This window comes from Mustelus asterias, chromosome 4, assembly GCF_964213995.1.
Source record: "Mustelus asterias chromosome 4, sMusAst1.hap1.1, whole genome shotgun sequence".
Taxonomy (NCBI): domain Eukaryota; kingdom Metazoa; phylum Chordata; class Chondrichthyes; order Carcharhiniformes; family Triakidae; genus Mustelus; species Mustelus asterias.
This window is the reverse complement of record NC_135804.1, coordinates 127,553,660-127,580,376: the sequence shown is the minus strand read 5'-3', so window position 1 is coordinate 127,580,376 and position 26,717 is coordinate 127,553,660. Positions and strand designations below refer to the sequence as shown.

At 45.6% G+C, this 26,717-nt stretch overlaps 1 protein-coding gene across 3 annotated transcripts in view; it reads left to right on the top strand.

The window, feature by feature from the left end:
- The first annotated feature begins 4,509 nt into the window (after positions 1 to 4,509).
- The window catches only part of LOC144492985 (rho guanine nucleotide exchange factor 6-like), a 128,998-nt gene continuing 106,790 nt past the window's right edge, over positions 4,510 to 26,717 (top strand). For 2 of the 3 annotated variants that reach the window (XM_078211740.1, XM_078211738.1), the window contains exons 1-2: positions 19,580 to 19,683; positions 20,573 to 20,660. The gene's annotated coding sequence lies outside the window, so the exon portion shown is untranslated. Of the gene's footprint in view, positions 4,607 to 19,579; positions 19,684 to 20,572; positions 20,661 to 26,717 lie in introns of those variants that run through there. The other variant, XM_078211737.1, reaches the window with a different exon arrangement.

Here is a 26,717-nt window from a genome sequence, read left to right as displayed (position 1 = left end):
CAGACATTCACCACCCTCCGAGTGAAAAAACTGCCCCTCTGGGCCCCTTTTGTGTCTCTCCCCTCTCCCCTTAAACCTATGGCCTCGAGTTTTAGACTCCCCTACCTTTGGGAAAAGATATTGACTATCTAGCTGATCTATGGCCCTCATTATTTTATAGACCTCTATAAGATCACCCCTAAGCCGCCTCCGCTCCAGGGAAAGAAGTCCCAGTCTATCCAGCCTCTCCCTTATAACTCAAACCATCAAGTCCGGTAGCATCTTAGTAAATCTTTTCTGCACTCTTTCCAGTTTAATAATATCTTTCTATAATAGGGTGACCAGAACTGCACACAGTATTCCAAAAACAAACTACAAGTTCAAGTTGTTAGTAAACAAGCACGTCACTTTCAAATAATTCTAACTCTGTCCAACTTAAAACAGTTGTTTCTTCACGTTAATTAATTAACCTTTTTTGTTGTCCCGTGAAATGAGAAAATAAGTGGAATCAACTCTATCTTCCTGGGTTTATTGTGGTTGAAAATATATCGAAACCAGAAACCTAATTATAGTAAAAGTGGATAAATCATTTGACCCCTAAATAAAGGAAGGCATTAATAAACCTTGCAGCGTGGATGTATAATTGGCAAATTAATTCCAATCTAGATAAGTGTGAGGCAGTCTATTTTGGTTGGCAGAATGAGGAGAAGACAGCTCTGAATAAGATTCTAAATGTGGTGGAGGAACAGAGACAGCTGGGGTACAAGTACCGAAATCACAAAAAGTAGCTTAGTAAGATCATTTACAGAAAAGCAAACCAAAACATTGGGTTTGAGAAGGAAAGATTGAAAACAGGAAAGTGGGATTGAGTGGAACACAAGCACTGGTATAGGTGAGGTGGGCTCACAGAACTATGTCTGGGTAGTAATCCCTTCAACTTTCTCAATGAGTCACTTGAAAATCAAAACTGCAAAATCTTTGCTGTAAACACAGTCTGACAAATGTAGTGATTGGAATCTTTAAATGGTAGTGTTGTGTGTGAGGTATAATGTCTGACAAGGATGGGGGAATGAATGGGGGGGATTCCGCCCACAGCTCAATGAGTTTATCCATGTGATAGCAGTACCCCATAGACCCCTACTCCTAGTCCACGCTGAGTCAGCCAGGATATGGGTGCGTTGGAGTAATTTGGGGGTAGGGGGGCTAAAATTAGGCTCAGATACTTTGGGTTAGGGAAAGGTTGGCTTGGATTGCCTCTCCTGTGTCTGTGTGATGATGTTGCGAGAGGCAGGATTAGTGTTATGACTCCTGCTCTGCCCAAGACCGCAAGGGACTACAAAAGGTCGTGAATATAGCCCAGTCCATCACGCAAACCAGCCTCCCATCCATTGACTCTGTCTATACTTTCCACTGCCTCGGCAAAGTAGCCAGCATAATTAAGGACCCCACGTACCCTGGTCGTTCTCTCTTCCACCTTCTTCTGTGGGGAAAAAGATACAAAAGTTTGAGGTCACGTACCAACCGACTCAAGAAGAGCTGCTTCTGTCAGACTTTTGAATGGACTTACCTTGCATTAAGTTGATCTTTCTCTACACCCTAGCTATGACTGTAACACTACATTCTGCACGCTCTTCTTTCCTTCTCTATGAACAGTATGTTTTGTCTGTATAGCGCTCAAGAAACAATACCTTTCACTGTCTGTTAATACATGTGACAATAAATCAAATCAAAGTATGAGCTGCCACATTGAGCAAGTGAGGCTCGGCCAATGGGAAGCAGCCAGTGGGGGTTCTGAAGCCTGTAACTTTACCCGGACCGGAGTTGTAAGTCCCGAGGTAAAGACTACCTGACCGTAAGCCGCAGGTGCCCAGTAAAGGGTGTTGGTGACGGGGAACTGGCACTTGGCTTAATTACTACAACAAAGTTCAGTTGTCTAATGAAATTAGCCCATCAAGGAAATGTATAATTGTCATTTGAGTGAGGTGATTCTTTGAAGATTTGAGTGTGGATACAGGAGGAAAGTGAAGATTGATAACATTGCCTCCAGCAGCCTCACAAACAATGATTTCTCGAGGATCTCGACTGTCTCAAAAATCTCACCAATCCCTATCTCTTTAACCTGCCCCACTGCTACTATATGCAGGAACAGCAATCAGTTAGGAAGGCAAATTGGCCTGTTAGCCATTGTGACAAGGTGGTTGGAATAGAAGAGTCCAGAACTGTTGCTGCAATTATATAGGGCTTTGGTGAAACCAGACCTGGAGTACTATGTACTAAATTGCTGATTGTAAGATTAGGTCATTTCACAGTGGCTTCAAATTTCTTGCAATCTGTTGATATTTCATTTCCAGTGTCAATGGAACATTGGCTTTGCTGGCTAAGCCAGCATTTATTGCCCACCCCTAATTGCCCTTAGAAGGTGGTGGTAAGCTGTCTCCATGAATCACTGCAGTCCGTGCAGTGCCCACAGTGCTGTTAGAGAGTGAATTCCAGGATTTTGACCCTGTGACAGTGAAGGAATGGCCGATATATTTCCAAGTTAGGATGGTGAGTGACTTGGTCTGTAGTGGGTAAGTTGTGAGAAGGTATTCTGAGAGACAGGTTCCACAGACATTTAGAGATGGAAGGACTGATTAGGGACAGTCAGCATGGCTTTGTGAGTGGAAAATCATGTCTCACAAATTTGATTGAGTTTTTTGAAGGGGGCACCAAGAAGGTAGATGAGGGCAGTGCAGTTGATGTTGTCTACATGGACATAAGCAACAACGCCTTTGACAAGACACTGCATGGTAGGTTGTTGCATTAGGTTAAATCTCACAGGATCCAGGGTGAGGTAGCCAAATGGATACAAAATTGGCTTGATGACAGAAGACAGAGGGTGGTTGTAGAGCGTTTTTCAAACTGGAGGTCTGTAACCAGCGGTGTGCCTCAGGGATCAGTGCTCGGTCCACTGTTATTTGTCATTTATCTTAATCATTTGGATAAGAACTTAGGAGGCATGGCTAGTAAGTTTGCAGATGACACCAAGATTGGTGGCATAGTGGACAGTGAAGAAGGTTATCTCGGATTGCAATGGGATCTTGATCAATTGGGCCAGTGGGCTGTCAAATGGCAGATGGAGTTTAATTTAGATAAATGAGGTGATGCATTTTGGCAGATTGAACCAGGGCAGGACTTACTCAGTTAATGGTAGGGTGATGGGAAGAGTTTTAGAACAAAGAGATCTAGGGGTACATGTTCATAGCTCCTTGGAAGTGGAGTCATAGGTGGACAGGGTGGTGAAGAAGGCATTCAGCATGCTTGGTTTCATTGATCAGAACATTGAATACAGGAGTTGGGACGTCTTGTTGAAGTTGTACAAGAATTGGTAAGGCCACACTTGGAATACTGTGTACAGTTCTGATCACCCTATTATAGAAATGATATTATTAAACTAGAAAGAGTGCAGAAAAGATTTACTAGGATGCTACCGGGACTTGATGGTTTGAGTTATAAGGAGAGCTGGATAGATTGGGACTTTTTACCTTGGAGCATAGGAGGCTTAGGGGTGATCTTCCAGAACTCTATAAAATAATGAGAGGCATAGATCTTTTCCCAAAGGCAGGTGAGCCCAAAGCTAGAGGGCATAGGTTTAAGGGGAGAGGTACAAAAGGGTCCAGAGGGGCAATTTTTTCTCTGAGGGTGGTGAGTGTCTGAAACAAGCTGCCAGAAGTAGTAGTGGAGAAGGGTACAGTTCTGTCTTTTAAAAAGCGTTTAGACAGTTAACTAGCTAAGATGGGTATAGAAGGTTATGGGCCAAATGCGGGCAATTGGGACTAGCTTAGTGGTAAAAACTGGGCAGCATGGACAAGTTGGGCCGAATTTGGCGGGGGGGGGGGGGGGACACGTGGAAGGGAATTGCCAGGTGGTGAAGTGGATCCTGGTTATTTAGGGGGAGTTGGGGAGTGGATCCCAGTTTTCCTGGCAGTTTGGTGGTGTGGATCAGTCTTCAGGAGGGTGGATCCTGATTGTTCCTGGAGTGCGGGAACAAACCCCAGTGTGGGGGTGGGTTAGGGGAGTGGATCCCAGTGTGGGGGCGGGTTGGGGGAGTGGATCCTAGTGTGGGGGCGGGTTGGGGGAGTGGATCCCAGTGTGGGGGCGGGTTGGGGGAGTGGATCCCAGCGTGGGGGCAGGTTGGGGGAGTGGTTCCCAGTGTCGGGGCGGGTTGAGGGAGTGGATTGCAGTGTGGGGGTGAGTTGGGGGAGTGGATCCCATGCTTCCTGAGTGTAAGTGGATGAAGTTTCTCTCGGGTGCTGGAGTGGATCCCATTGGATTAAATTGAAGTGGGGGAGTGGATCCCAGGATCCAGTTGGTGGGTAGGTCCTGGGATCCTGCGAGCGATCCGTGGATCCCAGGATCCGGTCATATCCGCGATGGGAGCCGCTTCCTGGAGTTGGGAGAAAGCGGCCCGGGACACAGTGTCCGAGTGTCCGGAGCACCGGGTCGCGGTGTCCAAGTGTCCGGAGTCCACACTGACCTCTCTCTTTCTCTCTCTCTGTCTTAGGTGTGTCCGGAGCCACGCTCCGAGAGTGAAACCTGCGCCAACATCCGTGAGTTCCTGAAGGGCTGCTCCGCACTGCACATCGAGGTCAGTGACTGACCCCTCACCCCCCCCTGAACTCCCCTCACACATCCCCCCCCCCCCCCCCCCCCCAGCCTCCCCCTAACACCACCGCCCCCCCTGCGGCCCCTCGGTGTGACCCAAAGGGGGTTATCGACCTGGGGGGGTGGGGGGAAGCGGAGGTGCCCCAGAGGTGGGGTGAGTGACCACAAAACCAGGCCTCCCACCACCAACATACCCAAACCTTTACCCCCAAAAACATCACAAACCAAACCCTAACCACCAAAACACCCAACAAACCCCAACTAAATCCTCCCAAAACCATACAATCATAAGACAGAGGAACAGAAGTAAGGAGGCCATTCAGCCCATCAAGTCTGATCTGCCATTCAATGAGATCATGACTGATATAATCCTCAATTTCACTTTCCCGCCTTATCCCCAAAACCCTTCGATTCCCTTACTGATTAAAAATCTGTCTTTCTCAGCCTTGAACTTACTTAACCACCCAACCTCTATAGCCCTCTGCGGTAAAGAATTCCACAGATTCACTATCCTCTGAAAGAAGAAATTTCTTCTCATCTCTGTCTTAAATGGGTGACCCCCTTACTCTGAGATTATGCCCTCTGGTCCTAGACTCTCCCACACGGGGAAACAACCTCTCAGCGTCTCCCCTGTCACGCCCCCTGAGAATCCGATATGTCTCAATAAGGTCGCCTCTCATTCTTCTAAACTCCATTGAGTTCAGGCCCAACATAACAAAAACAGAAAATGCTGGAAAATCTCAACAGGTCTGACAGCACCTATAGGGAAAGAGTAGAGCCAACATTTCTAGCCTGAATGTCTCTTCGTCAGCTCTGATGAAGGATCATCCAGACTCGAAACGTTGGCCCTATTCTCTCTCCATAGATGCTGTCAGACCTGCTGAGATTTTCCAGCATTTCCCATTTTTGTTTTAGATTCCTGCATCCGCAGTAATTTTTCCCTTTATCTGAGTACAGGCCCAATCTACTCAGCCTCTCCTCATAAGGAAATCCCTCCCTACCCCAGATCAACCTAGTCAACCTCTGGACTGTCTCCAATGTCAGCATATCTTTCCTTAGATAACGGGACCAAAACTGTTCACAGTATTCCAGGTGTGGTCTAACTAGTGCCTTGTATAGTTTTAACAAGACTTCCCTATTTTTATACTCCATTCCCTTTGAAATACAGGTCAACACTCCATTTGCCTTCCCTATTACCTGCTGAACTTGTATGCTAGTGTTTTGTCATTTATGCACAAGGACCCCAAACCCCTCTGTGCTGCAGCTTTCTGCAGTCTTTCTCCATTTAAATAATATTCAGCTCCTTTATTCTTCCTACCAAAGTGTATCACTTCACATTCTTCAACATTGTATTCCATCTGACAAGTTTTTGCCAACTTACTTAACCTGTCTATATCCCTCTGTAGACTCTTTGTGTCATCCTCATCACTTGCCCTATTTTTGTGTCATCTGCAAACTTGGCAATAGTGTAATCACCACCTTCGTCCAAGTCGCTAATACAAATTGTAAATAATTGTGGCCCCAGCACTGATCCCTGTGGCAATCAACTCATTACAGGTTGCCATCCTGAAAATACCCTTCTTATCCCAACTCTCTTCCAATCCTCTGGGTCTTTTCCAGAAATACAGTATTACTACCAGTACATCCCTTATCTCTGTCGCCACTTCCTTTAATATCCCATCAGGCCCAGGGGACTTCTCAGCCTTCAAGCCTATTCGTTTCCCTAGTACTTTTTCTCGAGTGATAGCGATTTGTATTTGATTCCTCCCCCAGTTTTTCCCCTTGATTATTTCGTATTTTTGAAATGCTGCTTGTGTCTTCTTCTGTGAACGCTGACGCAAAATATTTATTTAACTCCTGTCATTATCATTTCCCCAGTCTCATTCTCTAAGGGGCCTATGTTCACTTTGGCCCTTCTCTTCCTTTTTATATCTAAAGAAGCTCTTACTGTTTTTATATTACTTGCTAGTTTATTTTCTCTTTATTAGTTTTTGGTCATCTTTTGTTGGTTTTTAAATCTTTACCAATCCTCTGGCTTACCACTAATCTTTGCCACATTGTATGTTTTTTTTCTTTCAGTTTAATCCTATCCTTAACTTCCTTGGTTAACAATGGGTGATTTATCCCCTTCCTAGAATCCTCCTTCCTCACTGGGATATATCTTTGTTGTGAGCCATGAATTATTTTGTCTGCCATTGCTGATCAATCGTCTTTTCTGCTAAACTCCTTTCCCAATCCACTCCGGCCAACCCTGCCCTCATTCCTTTGTACTAACCTGTATTTAAGTTTAGCACAGTAGTTCCTGACCCAGGTTTCACGCTCTCAGTCTGAATGCTAAATTCTACCATGTTATGGTTACTGTTTCCTAGGGGATCTTTTACTCTGAGATTGTTTATTAAACCTGCCCTTTTGCACATTACCACATCCCGAAATAGCCTGATTCTTGGTTGGAGCCAGAGCATATTGTTCTAGGAACCTGTCCCGAGTACAACTCTGTGCATTCTCCCTCATGGCTACCTCTGCCAATTTCATTTCTCTCTCTCCACTTCCCCCTCCCAGGCTGCACTGGTTAATATCATCAGAACTGAGGAATGATAGAAATGTAATTGGTTTTGTGAAAGGTGTTTGGTGGGCAGATGGTAATGGATAAAGTAAGGAAACAAAAGATGTGTCCAGAGTGAGTGTGAGTGGCTTCATAGCAACTGTCCGAATGCAAAGTGATGGAATAAAGGAAAGAAGGAAGGGAAAATGGAATCTATTAAAATAATCTCTGCCTCCATGTAATTATTTATGATTCTAAACTGTGGAACTGAATGTTGAACATAGCTCGTTGTAGCATTGAAAGGTTCGGTGCTGTTCCTCAAGCTTCATTGGGACCCTGCAGCAGGCCAAGGACACAGAGGTCAGCATGGGAGCAAGATGGAGGGAGGACTGACACGCCACGGGACAGGAAGCTGGGGATTGTGTTTTGCAGCATGAACGGGGATGATATCCAGTCTGTGATTGGCCTGTTCAATCCAGAGGAGACCACATCATCAGCAGCTAATGCAGCGGACTGTATAGAAAGTAGGACAAGTAAATGAGTGCTTCAGTTAGAAAGTGTGTTTGGGGTCTTGGTGAGAAGGGAGGATGTAAAATGGCAGGTGTTGTGTCTCCTGTGCAGTAGGAAGCGAAGGGAGGTGTTGGGAGTGAGTGAGGAGTGGGCCAGGCTGTCGGGGAGTGAACAGTCCCTTCAGAACGCTGAAAGGGAAGAGCAGGATTTGGTGCTGGCATCATTGCTGGAGGTGTCGGAAAACGACCCATTGACTATGGGTGCTGGGGGTGGGGGGGAGGCAAAGAGAAACCATTTTGTCGTTCTGGGAAGGAGAGGAATGGGTGAGAAGTGGCGGAAATAGAATGGACATGGTCGCGGATACTGTCCACTCCACTGGGAGGGAAATCTTTGTTTGAGGAAAACAGAAGAAGTATTGGAAGCATTAGGGTGAGTAGGGAGCAGCTGTTCCCCTTGGTTGAGGGGTCAGTCATGAGGGGGCATCGGTTTAGGGTGAAGGGTAGGAGATTCAGAGGGGATTTGAGAAAATACTTTTCCACTCAGAGGGTGGTGGGAATCTGGAATGCAGTGCCTGGGAAGGTAGTGGAGGCCAGAAAACTTACAACCTTTAAAAAGTATCTGCATGAGCACTCGAAATATCACAACATTCAAGGATATGGGACAAATGCTGGAAAATGGGATTAGCGCACCTTTAGTGGCAGTTATTGTTGATACAGATTCAATGGGCCAAAGGGCCTTTTCTGCGCTGTCTGACTCTATGACTATGATTCCAAACGCAGTGCCTGTGATCCAGCAATGGCGAAACAGTATTTCCTGGGAGATGAGCCGGCCATTCAGCCTGATTAATTCATGCTGGTATTTCTGCTTCAGAGGTACCTCTCCTCAACCCTCTTCAGCTCACTCCCACCAGCACTTTGTTTTATGTGTTTATCCAACTTCCTCTTAAATGCATCTACACGATTCACCTCAGTCAGCCCACACGGCGGTGAGCTTCACATTCTCACCACTTTCTGCCTGCACATTCATCCTCAACTCTCTGATCTTATATTTGTGATGCCTGTATTTGGTCGCTCCACACCAGTGTAAATATTTCCCCTACATCTCCCCTATTGGACTGCTTCCTAATCTTAACCACCTCTCCTGGATCGCCTCTGGAGAGTAGAGACTCTGCTGGCTGAAGGTGTGCCTCAGTCCTGGTACCATTCTCGAATGTGTTTTCTAACATGGAGACCAGAACTGTACAGAGTGGATTGAAACAAGTTTGACAGGACTGCCCTGCTTTTGGATTCTGTTCCTCTAGAATTTACTCCCAGGGTTTTGTTTTCCTTTTTAAAGTGGACTTATAATGAATCTTTTGTGTTCTCTCAGATTGCCGAGTTCTCTGCCCCTTTTAGACCCTAGTTTTCCACAGTATACTCGTATTCTTCATCTCAAGATGCACCATCTCATGTACAGAACATTTTCCCCACCCCTGCTTATATCGAGTTTTTAATATCTATGGGTCTATAACTACCAACAGGGAAGTCTGACTGTTAAGTAACCTTTAACTTTACTAAAGTTCCAGCTTTTTTTGATTTGATTTATTATTGTCACAAGTATTAACGTACAGTGAAAAGTATTGTTTCTTGCGCGCTATACAGACAAAGCATACTGTTCATAGAGAAGCAAACGAGAGAGTGCAACATGTAGTGTGACAGTCATAGCTAGGGTGTAGAGAAAGATCAACTTAATGCAAGGTAAGTCCATTCAAAAGTCTGACAGCAGCAGGGAAGAAGCTGTTCTTGAGTCGATTGGTACGTGATCTCAGACTTTTGTATCTTTTTCCCGACGGAAGAAGGTGGAAGAGAGCTTTTCCAAGTCCTTGCGCCTGCTCTGATCAGTGCAAGATGAAAAGCTTCAAAAACATGTCTCACCTTTCGATTTCATGCCAAAGCTGTGAAACAGGGTTTATGCTCATTATTTATTTTGACTCTTTGGCATAAGTTGAATTATTAAGAATTCATTTCTGGGATGTGGGCATCACTGGCTAGGTCAACATTTATTGTCCATTCCTAATTGCCCCTTGAGAAGGTGGTGGTGAGCTGCCTTCTTCAACCGCTGCACTCCATATGGTGTGGGTGCACCATCAGTGCTATTAGGGAGGGAGTTCCAGGATTTTGTTCAAGCAACAGATAAGGAACAGCGATATATTTCCAAGTCAAATCACTGAAAGCAAGCATGTAGGTGCAGCAAGCAGGCAGCACGGTGACACAGTGGTTAGCACTGCTGCATCATACCTCCAGATTCTGGGTTCGATTCCCAGCTTTGGTCACTGTCTGTGCAGAGTCTGCACGTTTTCCCCGTGTGTGGGTTTCCTCCCACAGTCCGAAAGGTGTGTTGGTTAGGCGCATTGACCGTACTAAATTCTCCCTCAGTGTACCCGAACAAGCGCCAGAGTGTGGCAACTAGGGGATTTTCACAGTAACTTCATTGCAGTGTTAATGTAAGCTGACTTGTAACACTAATAAATAAACTTTCAGTTAGGAAGGCAAATGGTATGTTGGCTTTCGTTGCAAGCAGACTCGAGTACAGGAGCAAGGATGTCTTACTGATCTGTATGAGCAGTTGTGTTTGGAAGGTGGTGTCTAAGGAGCCTTGGTGAGTTCCTGCAGTGCATCTTGTAGATGGTACACACGGCTGCCACTGTGTTGTCGGTGGTGGAGGGATTGAATGTTTGTGGAAGGGATAGCGATCAAGCGGGGTTGCTTTGCCCTCCATGGTGTCGAGCCTCTTGAGTGTTGTTGGAGCTGCACCCAATCAAAAAAGTGGGGAGTATTCCATCACACTCCTGACTTGTGCCTTGTGATGGTGGACAGACTTTGGGGTGTCAGGAGGTGAGTTACACGCCGCAGGATTCCCAGCCTTTGACCTGCTGTTGTAGCCACAGTTTTTATCTGGCTAGTCCAGTTGAGTTTCTGGTTAATGGTAACTCCCAGAGTGTTGATGGGGTGTTATAGTGTTTTATAATGGGAGTGTGATATGGAATAATAAAGGGAGTGTTTATACTCTTGCAGTACCTTTCTTCCAATAGTGTCTTCTCCAAGGTCTGAGCTGCCCTAAGAAAGTCGAATTTGTTGTAAAGCAACACTCTTTTCTCACTGGTTTCTTTATCATTTTGATCAGACAGCTGCAGATTTGAATTTTCTGGTTAGGTTCAGGCTGCAAGTAACAGTTTAAGATCATTGCTCCAACACGATGCACATTCTGTTATTCGAATGACAATAGTTCACACTGGCTGCCTTCAGTTCCTCCTCTATACATGGTAAATAGCTGATTGCAAGATTTAGGACTGCCATTCTTGGTCGATGGGACTGAACAATCTAATCCTCCTTAATTCCTTTCTTCCTAATTGAAATTGTAGCCTGAATTATCAGCATTTATATAACGCCTCTCATGACCACTGGCCATCCCAAAGACTTCACAACCGAGGATGTACCCTTTGAAACGTAGCCACGTTGTAATGTAGGAGATGCAGCAGCAACTGGTGGATCAGCAGTGATCCTTGCTGATCACTGATCTTGGGAACAGCAAGATCCCACTAACAGCAATGCGACAATGACCAGATCATCTGTTTTTGTGAAACTCATTGAGGGGGAAATACTAACCAGGACACCAGGGAAGCGGAGAAAACTCACCTGTCCTTCTCTGGGGCAGAGCCATGGGATCTTTCACACTTAGCCAAGATATTAATATCTCGATCAAAAGAGTTACCTCTGACAGTGCTGCACGCTCTCTGTATAGCACTGAAAGTCAACCTAGAATTTTTGTGCTCAAGTCCTGGAATGGGACTTGAACCCATAACCTCCTGACTTTGGGGCAAGTGTTACCAATTAGCCTCAATTAACCAGTTTAAAAGGAATCAGTTAGAGTGTAAAACACTTAAACCCATATCCTGTCCATAACGATCAACTTTTATTTGTAAATAACCTTGTGCAGAGCTAATGGATTGTGCTAATTTCAGTTGAGTTATGTGACCTGTTTGTGTTACATTGAGAGGTTTATCACACACCCTTTGAGAGTTTCTCCTCCTCCCCTCCTCGGTTAACTTCTTTTCACTTGTATGTCAATCCCACCCATCTCTAATTATTCTGTCTGGGTGTCTTTATATTCCCTGCTCCCTGCCTCTTCGCCACCTTCTCCAAAGCCAACATCATCCCTCTCTTGTACCTGAAACCCACACTATATTCCAGGTGGGGCTGATGGATGGACCCCTGTGAGATGCTCTACTCTGTGCTGTTTGGATCCTGGCTCACTTGCTGCTCTTGTACGTTGCTTTTTGCACATATTGTTGAGTGGTGCACTGAGCTATTCACCACCAGAAACACATCTCACTCTCGTAGCCCACCACTGCTCATCTCATAACCACCCTGCCTCTCCCCATTGCTCTGCCTCATCACCTGCTGCTGTACAGTATTGTGGCTATGTTAGAGAGTGCTCAGCACGAAGTCCCACTCATTAACTAGGCACCGTGTTCTGAGCGGTAATTGTGATTGCTTGGGTCTGATTGGAACAGCCCGGTTGTTGGAATTTGCTCATTGGAGATGATGCAAGGCTGTTCGTGTTCTCCTGCGCTCAGCTCAATGCACTGAGACCGTGGTGAAGCCACACTCTGAGAATCACATTGAATATCACTAAAAAGTGGAACAGGGTTTTTACTAACTTCAAACTCTCAGTTCCTGGTTTCAGAATAATAAAAGGCGCAATCGTTTGCTAAGTTCATCAGAGGAATTTCCCTGCTGTTCATTTCTAGCTGGGCAGAGCTTTCCCCGGAGCGACAGAACGACTGTGACCTCAGCACGTCCTAAAACTGTTGGAATGTAGAAAACGCGGGAGCCAATTTACACACAGCAAGATCCCATAAATAGCAATGTGATAATGACCAGATATCCTCTGCTTAGATATTTTGGTTAAGTGATAAGTATTGGCCAGAACACTGGTGAGAACTCGCCGTCAGAACCCAATCATCTTTCAAATACTGACCGCACAGCACTGCCTCAGCACTGACCCTCTGACAGTGCGGCACTCCCTCAGTACCGACCCTCTGACAGTGCGGCACTCCCTCAGTACCGACCCACTGACAGTGCGGCACTCCCTCAGTACCGACCCTCTGACAGTGCGGCACTCCCTCAGTACCGACCCTCTGACAGTGCGGCACTCCCTCAGTACTGACCTTCATAATCCAAGTTGTTGTTAAAATGACCAGAGCAAGAGCAAACTGGGGTCATTTGGTATTGTTGATAAAGTCTTCTCCGCTGGGGGTTGGTGGGGTTGGGGTGAGCGGCAGTGTCTGCCTGCGGAGTAAAATGTTTATTTTATTGGTAATGTAATTGGCTGATTAATATTGCAGTCCTGTAGATTGCAAATGTGCAGCTTGTGCAGGATGGATTCTCAGCCTTTAACACACGTAGGAAGATTGTTGATTTATGAATGAAGGGGTTGTAACGTATTTCTGGCAGTAATCTTGTTCTAACGGTGAAAAGTTCTGTATCGATGGTATACCTCAGAGAAGCCGAGAGCGCGGGTGGTACAGCCATTCATGACCTTCTGGGCGGCACGGTAGCACAGTGGTTAGCACTGCTGCTTCACAGCTCCAGGGTCCCGGGTTCGATTCCCGGCTCGGGTCACTGTCTGTGTGGAATTTGCACATTCTCCTCGTGTCTGCGTGGGTTTCCTCCGGGTGCTCCGGTTTCCTCCCACAGTCCAAAGATGTGCAGGTTAGGTTGATTGGCCAGGTTAAAAATTGCCCCTTAGAGTCCTGGGATGCGTAGGTTAGAGGGATTAGCGGGTAAATATGTGGGGTGGGATTGTGGTCGGTGCAGACTCGATGGGCCGAATGGCCTCCTTCTGCACTGTAGGGTTTCTATGATTTCTATGAGGGTGCTTTGACACACAATGTTCTCTGACCAAACTAAAACTGTATATCTGGCCAACAAAAGCACAGTGCGAGGGGAGGCGGCAATCTAAATACTGTTTCATATGATTGCAATGGATTACTCCAGCTTTGCTCTCACTGTTTAATCATGTCATCTGATCCCCTCAATTATTCACTCCTGTGTATCTATTATTAATGTCATAATACAGTGTAATTTTAGAGCCCATGAATAAATAGCTTAATTTAGCCAGACCATGTTAAAGACTGTTTCTGTTCAATCCTTCAGCAGTTTCGGACATTCTTGTCTCTTGGAAGGTGGTGGGTTTGAGAATGTTGTCTGTATTTAGCTTGTCAGCCCAGTGTAGCGCTGAGGGAGTCCTGCATTGTCAGGGTGCAACCTGGAAGAGACATTGAACTGAGTCTCTGTTCTGGGAGATGTTAAAGATCTGATTAGACTGTTGGAGGAAGATCGGAGAATTTTCCTTGTGATTTGGCTCAAGTTTCTTCCTGCCCAGATAAATATGGCTGAGTGGAAACCTTTTCCGGAATGTTCTTGAATTCCCCTTCATTGCAGTGTCCCAGAGGTTTTCAAATTATACCATGATTCTGCATGTCTGCTCTCTGTATTGATCAGTTTGTCTGTGAAGATTGGGCCCACATTTAGCTCCTGCTGGTTTCAGCCTGTGCTCCATTATTCAGTTATTGTCATTTAAGTAAATGTCCCAGATTTATCTTTTCTGCACGATTTAAAATCCTTGATGATTAAAATGTTTCTCTAGTCTTTCACCTGAAACTTTAACAGTAAAGATCAGTTTAGTGTCTTCTCATCATTGTCTCCAAGTCAATGTCTCAGTGACCAGAACTGGACCCAGTACTGGTGGTGTGTTGTAGCAGATGAATGAACTGTGTACTTCACTCATTCACTGGATTGTTTAACATCTGTCAGGCCTGCTGATCGATGCCACATATCTGTAGTCACGTTTCAGTTGATTGCCTGTCGGTGTTTGTGAGATGTGTGCTGTAAGATGCTGAATGCGGCTTTTCCATCGCCATCTTGCCTTCTTCACAATCTCCAGTTTGTTTTTGACCCTGTGACATTGCGACGGTGAATTCAGTTCAAATGTACGTCATTGGCTGTTTTGAAAGATTGTGAGACTGTGGAAGGTGCTATTCAAATGCAGGCCTTTCTTGCCATACTGCCTGGGTTAGGCCGCACTATTGGAGGATTACACCGTAAACACTGACAGGTTGGGCATTTTGTGAGGAAGGAACACACAGATGAAATAGTCAAACCCCAAAACGGGGCTTCTGATCGCAACTGGGAATAATTAATTGAGAATTCCAGGAGAAAGCTACCAATCTCTGTAGATATTGTGATCAGCTAAATTTACCCTGAAATATTTCAGTCCTGTGTTATCTCCCAAAGGTAGGGGAGTCTAAAACTAGAGGGCATAGGTTTAAACTGAGAGGGGAGAGATACAAAAGTGTCCAGAGGGGCAATTTTTTCACTCCCAAGGGTGATGAGTGTCTGGAACAAGCTGCCAGAGGTAGTAGTAGAGGCGGGTACAATTTTGTCTTTTAAAAAGCATTTAGACAGTTACATGGGTACGATGGGTATAGAGGGATATGGGCCAAATGTGGGCAATTGGGACTAGCTTCGGGGTTTTAAAGAAAATAAGGGCGGCATGGACAAGTTGGGCCGAAGGGCCTGTTACTATGCTGTAAACCTCTGACTCTATCTCTGGTCTCTATGTGTAGTTGCATGAAAAAAGGGCCTGTGGTTTCACAGTGGCGAGCCTCCAGGTGTATTGTAAAGATAAACGGCAGTAGTTTGGAATGTAAACTAGTTCAGTCTCTGCACCTCTACCTTCCGGGGAATATTGGAACCAGAGCACGACTCCACAGGTAACGCTTCTGTTCCAGCAGTTCATACCCGGAGTATAGACCCATGCAGTGACTAGTGATGACATAACCAAGCGTGACGCTGGGACTGGGGGGGGGGTGAATGGAACTGTGACCTCGGTGTGGGCTGAGAGCAGAGGGAGGGAATGTGTGTAAGCAAGGGATGTGTATCCTTGTGTAGCTCGAGCACTGACCACATTTGGAAATCCCCTTGGGGATTGTGCGGCAGGTAACAAACATGATCCTTTTGCATTTTATCTGTGGTTGTAACCTTTCCAGTAACTTATTGCTCATAACCTAGGTGAGTTTTTATCTTGGGACAAAGCACATTCAGAATCATTTGCTGTGTGTCTGGTGAACAGTTTATTCAGTGACTTCAATTTGCTTGTAACTGTAACAAGCTCATTACATCTTCAAACATGGGGAAATATTGAATAGACTGAACTTCCTTCCTCTCAGAGAGAAGACTGAGGAGTGAGATGTTGCAGCTCTTTCTAATTGTGAAAGAGTTCGAGCCTGCTCTGCCATTCATTTTGATCATCAATACCCAGATCTCCCCCCCCCCCCCCCCCACATTTCCCTTGATCCCTTTAGCCCCAATCGAGGAGAGAAGATGTTTTCACCTCTTTGCGGAGAGAGAAAATTAGATATTTCAATATAAACCCTTGTTTCAAAAAAAATTCATTCGAGAATTCAGGAGAAACTTCTCCCCTCAGAGAGCGATGAGAATGTGGAACTCACTACCACAGGGCGTGACTGAGGTGAACAGTACAGATGTACTTATGAGGAAGCTGCATAAACACAGGACGGAGAAAGGAAGAAGGATATATTCACGGGGTGAGATGAAGTAGGGTGGAGGAGGCTTGTGTGCAGTATATCGTCTAGCATGGGCCAGCTGGGCTGAATGGCCTGTTTCAGTGCTCAACGTCCTCTCTCACTGTGAGTCAATGATCTGCACTATTCATTCTTCAGTCACATGTAATTAAGAACTTGCACCTTTCCAGTCCTCGGAACGCTGCAGAGATTTACGATCACTGAATTAGTTTTCAAGTGTAGTCAGTTTCTTGACAGCAAACTGTCATTATCGGTAATGGGGTTAATGACCTGATCATCTGATTCATTGCAATCTTGGTGAAGGAGAAATATTGGCAAGGAATTTCACAAAACAGCTATGGGAATTTCTAAATCCACTTTTGGATGCAGAAGGGAATTCTGTTGCATATGTCAGACAGTGCAGCACTCCCTCAGTACTGACCCTCTGACAGTGCGGCACTCTTTCTGTACTGACCCTCTGACAGTGCGGCACTCTTTCTGTACTGACCCTCTGACAGTGCGGCACTCTTTCTGTACTGACCCTCTGACAGTGCGGCACTCTTTCTGTACTGACCCTCTGACAGTGCGGCACTCTTTCTGTACTGACCCTCTGACAGTGCGGCACTCCCTCAGAGCTGTACTGGGGTATCAGTCTATTTTGTACTCGACTCCCTGAAGTGGGACTTGAACCCATAAGCCCCCTGACTTGGAGGCACGGACTTCACTGTCTGAGGTCCAATGAAGGTTTTGTACCTCGAGCTTATTCGTTCTTGAACCTCTATTCAGATGCCTCCTCAGTTTGACATAAAGCAGCAGACAATCACACCCGACCAAACTGCGATGGGGGCTCGTGGAGAGAACAGCAGCCCATTTCCTGCTCCCTTCACTCTGGCCTCAAATTAACCCCAGACTCCTTCCAAGCAGTGGAAATAAAGAATTGCCCAAGTTTAGAAATATTCCCCACAGCAAGATCAGTTAGCCTACCAAGTGACCTCAGACTGTTCACACTTTGACCACTGGCTTTGTAACAGCTACTCCCAATAGAAGAATTGGAGCTAATGGGTTGATTAATCTTGTGCTGGCTTTTGAGGGTAATGGTAACAGCTCAGTGAAGTTTTATGATTGACTTCCAAAGAGAATATTTTGAATGTATCACAGTTGGCAAATAATTTAAAAGAATTAGTTTGGATGTGAATTTGGAAGAGCCATTGTTTGAGCTGTTATGCTGTGTTATAGAGCATCGGGCAGATGTTTGAGTTTGAACTGGTGGTGTGACGATACTGTGCCTTTAAGAAATGTATTTCAATCATGTTTCTCTGCAGGATATTTTGTCGGCACCATGTTGTCAGTAGCCGTTGTCATTTATTGTTACTGAAGCAGTATAATCGATATCATGTTGATTTTAATCTGAACTAATGTGGTGTTCCGTGGTTTTAATGGTCCCCTGGGATTGCTGAGTGGATCTTGATCGGGATGATTGACAGGTCATATCATGTGTCTGAGGACAGCTACTTTTCACAGAGCATTCTAGTTTTTAGTTTCAGTTTTTTAGAAGCTGCTTAAAGCTGAGAGAAACAGCAATGCTTTTTCCCCTCCCTCTGGAGTTTTTGCTGTTTAAATGTTGCTGTGTTAGAAGCCACCAGGACAGAGGCTGTTTTGAGGATATATCCTTCTCTGAAAACTGCTGGCCTGGATTTCTGTCCCTTGGTATTACAAAGCTGCAAATCCAGCATCACGTGAACATACTTGTGTTTGTGCTCAGAGGGAAGATGGGTGTATGTCTGTGGGATGTTGCTTTTACTTGGAACAACAGAGATAGCTAGATGTTCGGAGTTATACGGTGATATGTTTAAGTCTTGTAATTGGTAAAAGTTATGTTAATTCTTTTTGTTATATTCTGTGTTCTTAAATAAACTTTGTTTGATAAAAGCTTCCTAGTGGGTCACATGAATCATACCTGGAGTGAAACACCAGGTATGATTCCTGGCGGCACGGTAGCACAATGGTTAGCACTGCTGCTTCACAGCTCCAGGGTCCCGGGTTCGATTCCCGGCTCGGGTCACTGTCTGTGTGGAGTTTGCACATTCTCCTCGTGTCTGCGTGGGTTTCCTCCGGGTGCTCCGGTTTCCTCCCACAGTCCAAAGATGTGCGGGTTAGGTTGATTGGGTAGGTTAAAAAAAATTGCCCCTTAGAGTCCTGGGATGTGTAGGTTAGAGGGATTAGCGGGTAAAATGTGTGGGGGTGGGGCCTGGGTGGGATTGTGGTCGGTGCAGACTCGATGGGCCGAATGGCCTCCTTCTGCACTGTAGGGTTTCTATGTTTCTATGTTTCTATGAAACACCTTATGCTCACCAATGCCAAAATCAAATGGAAAACTGAGGATCTCAGCTAACTTCACAAAACACCTGCGAGTTTAGGCCTGGGCCTTAATAATGGAGGTGATGTTCACTGGAATTGAAATTGCTGATTGGATCACTCATTGTGAGGGGGTCGAGGGTGAGGAAAGGGTTAATTACCGAGCACAGTCCTTCTCTGCTTAGTGGGGACATTGCCAGTGGATTCAGGATAATGAACAAGAGGCTAACACTCCTGCTGGTGCAGCATTGTCTGAGGTGACATCTTTCAGCTCAAACCAGGCGCTCTCTGTTCTGCTGCTTGTGAAAGAAGCCAGGGCACCGGAGAATTCTGCCAGGTTTCCTGGTCAGTATTTATCCCTCAACCAGCCAAAAGATCAACTGGTTCTCCATCTTATTGGTGTTGTCTAAGGTTTGTGTGTGTAAATTAGCTGCCATGTTTACCTACAAACAGTAGTGATTACACTTCAACAATACTTCATTGACTGTAAAATGGATCTCCTCAGGTAGATGGGCAGCACAGTTTCCTCCCACACTCCAAAGATGTGCAGGTTAGAAGGATGGACCGTGCACAATCGCCCTTTATAGCCCAGGATGTGCAAGTTGGGGAATTAGTGGGATAAATACATGGAGTTTCGGGAATAGGGCCTTAATAAGATGCTGTGTGGGAGAGTCGGTGCAGATGGGCTGAATGGCCTTCTTCTGCCCTGTAGATTCGATGTTTCAGTGCAAGTTCTCTTTTATATTACTCAGTGAGCTGACAAATCAAACTTGGTTCTAGGATTTATTTGAATATTCGGGTTATCGAAAACCTAGTCTATTTTCTACAAAGTCCTACAAATGGTTAATCTCCATAGTGAGCTGTATGTGACGAGTTCCTTTTTGAACATTTCTGTTGCTTGTGGTATGTTCAGTAAAGAGGAAGGAAACACAGATCAGATGGTTTAAAAAAGAACTCATTTACTTCAAGCTGATTTACTTCATTAAGCTTTTCTCGCTACTGCCTGAAAATTTAATCGCCGGATAAAGTAATCTTCTCAAATTGTTGGACCAGTTTGAATGAATATTTAATGCTGTACCTTTTGTGAATCAGGCAGTTAAAGACGGTTATTTCACTCCCTAATTGTTGGGCAGTGGTGCATATTAATGACAGAAAAGTTGGATTATTCTATCAGGAAATGTGTTTTTCTTTTTAAAGGTTGTACTGATGAGCTTTACCGTAACGAGTTAGGCAAAACAACTGTGGGCAGCACATTGAATGACGTGTGGCAAAATCATTCTTCAGTTCGGTGATTTTGAGGCCTAGGTTCATAATAGCGGAAGGAAAATTGGAAAGTTGAATTCAGGTTTAAGAACTTTTAAGTCAGCACGGTGGCACAGTGGTTAGCACTGCTGCCTCACAGCAGCTGGGACCCTGGGTTCAATTCCAGCCTCGGCTCACTGACTGTGCGGAGTTTGCACTTTCTCCCCGTGTCTGCGTGGGTTTCTTCTGGGTGCTCCGGTTTCCTCCCGCAGTCCAAAGATGTGCAGGTTATGTGAATTGGCCATGCTAAATTGCTCCTTTTGTGATAGGTAGATTAGCAGGGTAAATGTGTGGGGTTACGGGGATAGGGCCTGGGTGGGATTGCTGTCTGTGCAGACTGGATGAGCCGAATGGCCTCCTTTTGCATTGTATTGAGTCTTTGAAGACTTGGAACATAAACTAGCCTCAGTGAGAGTGGCCAAGAAGCTGTTCGATTGTTGTGAAAACTTAAATGGTTCACTTATCATCCATTGTGGAAGGAAGCCTGCCTTGGGATGGACAATAAATGGTGCCTTTGCCATTGACACTATGTTCTGAGAATGAATAAATTCTAACAATAAGCATGCTTTTGATTGAATGTTTGTTTACAAGTTTGTCTTTGATTTTGTTTGTAGCAAACGTTTGATGTCAATGACCTGTACAAAGGGCAGAACTTCAGCAAGGTTTTGAACACCCTTTCAGCAATTAACAAGGCCACTGAAGGTAAGATGTGACTGCCTGTGCCTGTGACATTTTACTTGTATCTGCTCAGTGCTTACCGATAACCATCTGTGCTCTGCCCAGGGCCTGTTGCGTGCTCTGCCCAGGGCGTGTTGCGTGCTCTGCCCAGGGCGTGTTGCGTGCTCTGCCCAGGGCGTGTTGCGTGCTCTGCCCAGGGCGTGTTGCGTGCTCTGCCCAGGGCGTGTTGCGTGCTCTGCCCAGGGCGTGTTGCGTGCTCTGCCCAGGGCGTGTTGCGTGCTCTGCCCGGGGCGTGCTCTGCTCAGGGCGTGTTGTGTCCTTTGCCCTGTGTTGTGTGGTTTTTCTCAGTATGTTTGAAGGAGCTGGCTTGTCGAAGGCTGTGAATTTGTCCGTTTGACTTGGTTACAGGTTTAAAACAGGAAGTGAGATGTTCAGCACATGATAAGCATGGTGAGCTAAACCATTGCTTCACCAGGATTGTACTGACAATTACTTCTAATTGTACACGGGACCCACCTTTCTTTCTATAACCCGGATAGGCTGATTGTGAGCTTGGATTGACTCCGGCAGGGCCGCTATTTGGTGCTTTGCACTGGGATGAACAAGAATTGGATCTTCATCAGTGTCCTTCAGAGACTGCCAACCTTCCCTACCCTGGTGTATCCATGGCTAGAATGTTCTCACTTTCTAGTTGTCTCAGTGACTTCTGAAGTTGTCTTCAGAGACCTTGAGCCACTGAGTGCAGATAACCTATTAGAAAGCTCCATTGCGTAATAGTTATTGGTCACCTTGCTTTTCCACCTTCTCACAGCCAGCAGTGATGGTGCTCGCTCCTGGATTTTCACAGTGACGAAGGGGTTCCTGCGATTGAGATTCATTTTCCACTCTAATTCTACACCCATGTCACTGGCTTCTGATGCATGAGTCTTAATGCAGCTGCCAACATATGAAAGATCAACTTGCCAGAGTCTGGAAGACCCATGTCAGTGTTGACAGACCTGGGAAGTTTATTTTGGATGTTCTCAGTAGTGTGAGGCACACCGATGCAGTATAAAAGCGATTTTATAACTTACATTTATATAGTTACTTACATTTATATAGCACCGAGCCAGATCAGGATACATTGCAACAGGTGACCAAAAGCTTGATGAAAGACGTAGGCTTTAAGGAACATCTTAAAAAGGAGAAAGAGAGTTCAAAGTTCATGTTTAAAAGTTTAACGTTTATTTATTAGTGTCACAAGTAGGCTGACATTAACACTGCAATGAAATCACTGTGAAAGTCCCCTAGTTGCCACACTCCAGCACCTGTTCGGGTACACTGAGGGAGAAGTTAGCATGGCCAATGCACCTAACCAGCAAGTCTTTCAGGCTGTGGGAGAAAACTGGAACGCTCGGAGGAAACCCACGCAAACACAGGGAGAGCATGCAAACTCCTCACAGATGGTGACCCAAGCTGGGAATCAAACCCGGGTCCCTGTTGCTGTGAGGCAGCAGTCCCAACCACTGTGCCACCGTGCCACCCCGTGGAGTTGGAGAGGTTTAGGAAGGAATTCTACAGCTGAAGGCACAGCCAGCTTCACTCTGATTAAAATCGAAGACATACAGAATTGGAGGAGTACAAAGATGTTGGAGGGTTGTGGGGCTGGAGGAGGTTACAGAGATAGGGAGGGATGAGGCGGTAGAGGGATTTGAACGTGAGGAGAATTGAGGTGGACTGTGAGCCAGTTGCTGGACTGCAAGCACAGGCTCAAGTGAGATTCAGTGCAAGCTAAGATGTGGGAAGCAAAGCTTCAGATTAGATCAAGTTTACAGCGTGAGTGAAAAAGGAAAGCTGATCCTATACAAACAGGGACGCTGAAACCATTCTTGCTGTCGCTGATAATGTGGACGGGAGCGTTCGACTGCTGAACATTGAAGTCGTGTCTTGTTTGTTGCAAATGATTTGACCAATCATCGCTCGATCTCAGGAAGCACCATTAGCTCCTGCCCTTGCTGCGAAAACTGCTCATTATCCCAGGGTCACCCTGAGTGCTCAAGTGGGTCACTCTGGGTGGTCAAGTGAGTCAGTCTGGATGGTCGAGTGATCCCTCTGGATTGTAAAGCGGATCCCTCTGGATTGTAAAGCGGATCCCTCTGGATTGTAAAGCGGATCCCACTGGATCATAAAACGGATCCCTCTGGATCATGAAGCGGATACCTCTGGATCGTGAAGCGGATCCCTCTGGATCATGAAGCAGATCAGTAACCTGGGAGCGTAGAGTGGGTCGCTCTGCTACAGATCGTTTTTCTTAAACCTCTTTTTCCCCTGCCTCCTGCGCCCTCACCTCCAGTAAGTGTGAGGATCTTGTGGTGTTTGTCATGGTACAGCTGCCTGTGCTGCCTATCCCTGCACAGTCTGAGGCTGAGCAAGACTTTTCACAACCTCTGCAGTCTATCTGACCTCCCGGTAAGTTTCAGATTCCGGATACTCTGCACCAATCAAACCATCCAATTCATCTGAGTAACATTATCCATCTCCATCCCTGCCTCAGCGCAGCAGCTGCTGAACCCTTTGCCACACTGTTATCACCTCCAGTCTTGACCACTCTGGCACTGTCCTCTCTTCCAGCCTTGAGCTGATTGGCCAGCTGACCATGTCCAAAATCATGCCAAACCCTGCTTGCCCATTACCCATGACATCGCTGACCTACTATTGGCTACCAGTCTGGCAACATTTTGATTTTAAAATTCTTGTTTTCAAATCCCCTCTCCCCATGACTGCAACCCTCCTTATCTCTGTAATCTCCACCCTCTCCACAGCTCTCCCAAATCTCTGTGATCTACCAGCTCTGGCCTCTCGAGCCTCCCTGATTGGAATCCCTCCACCATTGGTGCCATGCCTTCAGCTGCCTGAACCTCGAGCTCCTCCCTAAACCTTTCTGCCTCTTTTCAAACCTGCCTCTTTGGCCATCTGACCTCCTATTGTCTCATGGGCTCACTCGGTGTTGGAGTTTATTTTGATAATTGCTTCTGTGAAGTACTTTGGTATGTTTCAATACTTTAAAGGCACAACGTAAATGTAGATTGTTTTGTTGTGAAGTGAAGTAAATCCATGTTAAGAAATGAAACCACACGATTTACAGCCGGAATAATCATTCCTTTCTGCTTGGTTATCCTCCATTTGTTTGGCTTCTTTTCCCTTGGGCCTGTTGGGTGGTTGGATTACACTGCTGCTTTGTTAGTGAGTGAGGTAATGGAAGAGTTGTAATTATTTGTGTCGCGTTCATCCATATAACATCAGCACGCTGCTTCATACAGATGATGTCACGATGCAACTAATTAGTTCCAGGCTGGCTGAGAATACCTGTGGAATAAAAAGATGGTGTTTATTTTAGAATATTTTAATTGAAAGTTTTCATTTAGAAGAAGGAGGCATACATAAATTTCAGGAAATTGAAAACAGATAAGGCTCTTGAGGAATAAAGATAGCAGGAAAGAGCTTTAGCAGGGACTTACGAGGGCAAAAAGGAGCCATGAAATGCCCTTGGCAGGCAGGATTAAGGAGAATCCCAAGGCGCTTTATGCATATATAAGGAGGAAGAGAGTAGCTAATGAAAGGGTAGGTTCCCTCAAGGGCAGTGGAGGGACTTTGTGTGGAGCCAGATGAGGCGGGTGAGGTCCTTAATGAGTACCTTGCATCAGTATTCATAAAGGAGAAGGATGTGGTGGATGGTGAGTGTAGAAAGGAGGATGTTGACATTCGAGGACATGTTGAGATAAAAAGGGAGGTATTGGAGGTTTTGAAAAACATTAAGGTGGACATGTCCCCAGGGCCAGATAGGGTTTATCCCAGAATACTGAGAGAGGCGAGGGAAGAAATTTCTGAGACCTTGGTCAAAATCCTTGTATCCTCTTTAGTCACGAGCGAGGTACCAGAGGATTGGAGAGTAGTTAACATTGTTCCTCTGTGTAAGAAGGGCAGCAGAGACAGTCCAGGAAATTACAGGTCTGTGAGCCTTACATCAGCGGTGGGGAAATTATTGAAGAAGATTCTTAGGGACAGGATGTACTCACATCTGGAAGAGAATAGGCTTATTAGCGATAGGAAGAATGGTTTTGTGAAGAGGAGGTCATGTCTCACAAACCTGATTGAGTTCTTTGAGGAAGTGACAAGAAAAATTGACCAGGGCAGGGCAGTGGATGTTGTATACATGGACTTTAATAAAGCCTTCGATAAGGTTCCTCCTGGCAGAAGGTGAAGTCATATGGGATCCGAGGTGAGCTGGTAAGATGGCTTGGGCATAGAAAGCAGAGAGTAGCAGTGGAAGGGTAGTTTTCTAACTGGAGGTCTGTGACAAGCGGTGTTCCACAAGGATCAGTGCTGGGGACTCTGTTGTTTGTAATAAATACAAATGATTTGGAGGTAAACGAAAGTGGTCTGATTAGTAAATTTGCAGATGATATAAAAATTGGGGGAGTTGCGGATAGTGAGGAGGATTGTCAGAAGATACAGCAGGATATAAATCAGCTGGAGACCTGGGCAGAAAGATGGCAGATGGAATTTAATAAGAAGTTTAACAACACCAGGTTAAAGTCCAACAGGTTTATTTGGTAGCAAAAGCCACACAAGCTTTCGAGGCTCTGAGCCCCTTCTTCAGGTGAGTGGGAATTCTGTTCACAAACAGAACTTATAAGACACAGACTCAATTTACATGAATAATGGTTGGAATGCGAATACTTACAACTAATCCAGTCTTTTAGAAACAAAACAATGGGAGTGGAGAGAGCATCAAGACAGGCTAAAAAGATGTGTATTGTCTCCAGACAAGACAGCCAGTGAAACTCTGCAGGTCCACGCAACTGTGGGAGTTACAAATAGTGTGACATAAATTCTGATTCTAGGATCGCATGATAAAGACTCAGGAGGAAAAAAGCAGAAATATTTATGTGAAATAGTGTGACATAAACCCAATATCCCGGTTGAGGCCGTCCTTGTGTGTGCGGAACCTGGCTATCAGTTTCTGCTCCGCGACTCTGCGCTGTCGTGTGTCGCGAAGGCCGCCTTGGAGAACGCTTACCCGAATATCAGAGGCCGAATGCCCGTGACCGCTGAAGTGCTCCCCAACAGGAAGAGAACAGTCTTGCCTGGTGATTGTCGAGCGGTGTTCATTCATCCGTTGTCGCAGCGTCTGCATAGTTTCCCCAATGTACCATGCCTCGGGACATCCTTTCTTGCAGCGTATCAGGTAGACAACGTTGGCCGAATTTAACCCAGACAAATGTGAGGTGATGCGATTTGGAAGGTATACTGCAGAAGGAAAGTCTACAGTAAATGATGGAGCCCTTAGAAATATTAGCACACAGAGGGATCTAGGCATGCAGTTCCCTGAAAATGGCAACTTAGGTAGACAAGGTGGTCAAGAAGGCGTATGGCGTGCTGGCCTTCATCGGTCGGGGCGTTGAGTATAGGAATTGGAAAATCATGTTGCAGCTGTATAAGACTTTGGCATTGGGAGTATTGTGTACAATTCTGGTCGCCACACTACCAGAAGGATGTTGATGCATTGGAAAGGGTGCAGAGAGATTTACCAGGTTGTTGCCTGGTTTGGAGGATATGGACTATGAAGAAAGGTTGAACAAACTTGGATTGTTTTCATTGGAGCGTTGGAGGGTGAGGGGAGACCTGATAGAGGTTTACAAGATTATGACAGACTTGGATAGAGTGGATAGTCAGAGTCTTTTTCTCAGGGTCGAAGGATCAAATACTCGGGGGCATACGTTGAAACTGAGCAGGGGAAAATTTAAGAGAGATGCAAGGGACAAATTTTTCACACAGAGGGTGGTGAATGCCTGGAACGTGCTGTCGGAGGAGGTGGTGGAAGTAGATTCTATAGCAACGTTCAAGAGGCATCTGGGTAGATACATGAATAGGCAGTGAATAGAGGGATATGGACCACGTAGAGGCAAGAAGAGGCATCTATGTCGGCACAGATTTGATGGGCCGAAGGGCCTGTTCCTGTGCTGTACTGTTCTTTGTCCTTATTTTACAACATTTGCCACAAAATGCAACAAATCCCCAAAACCTAGTCCAGATTATTAT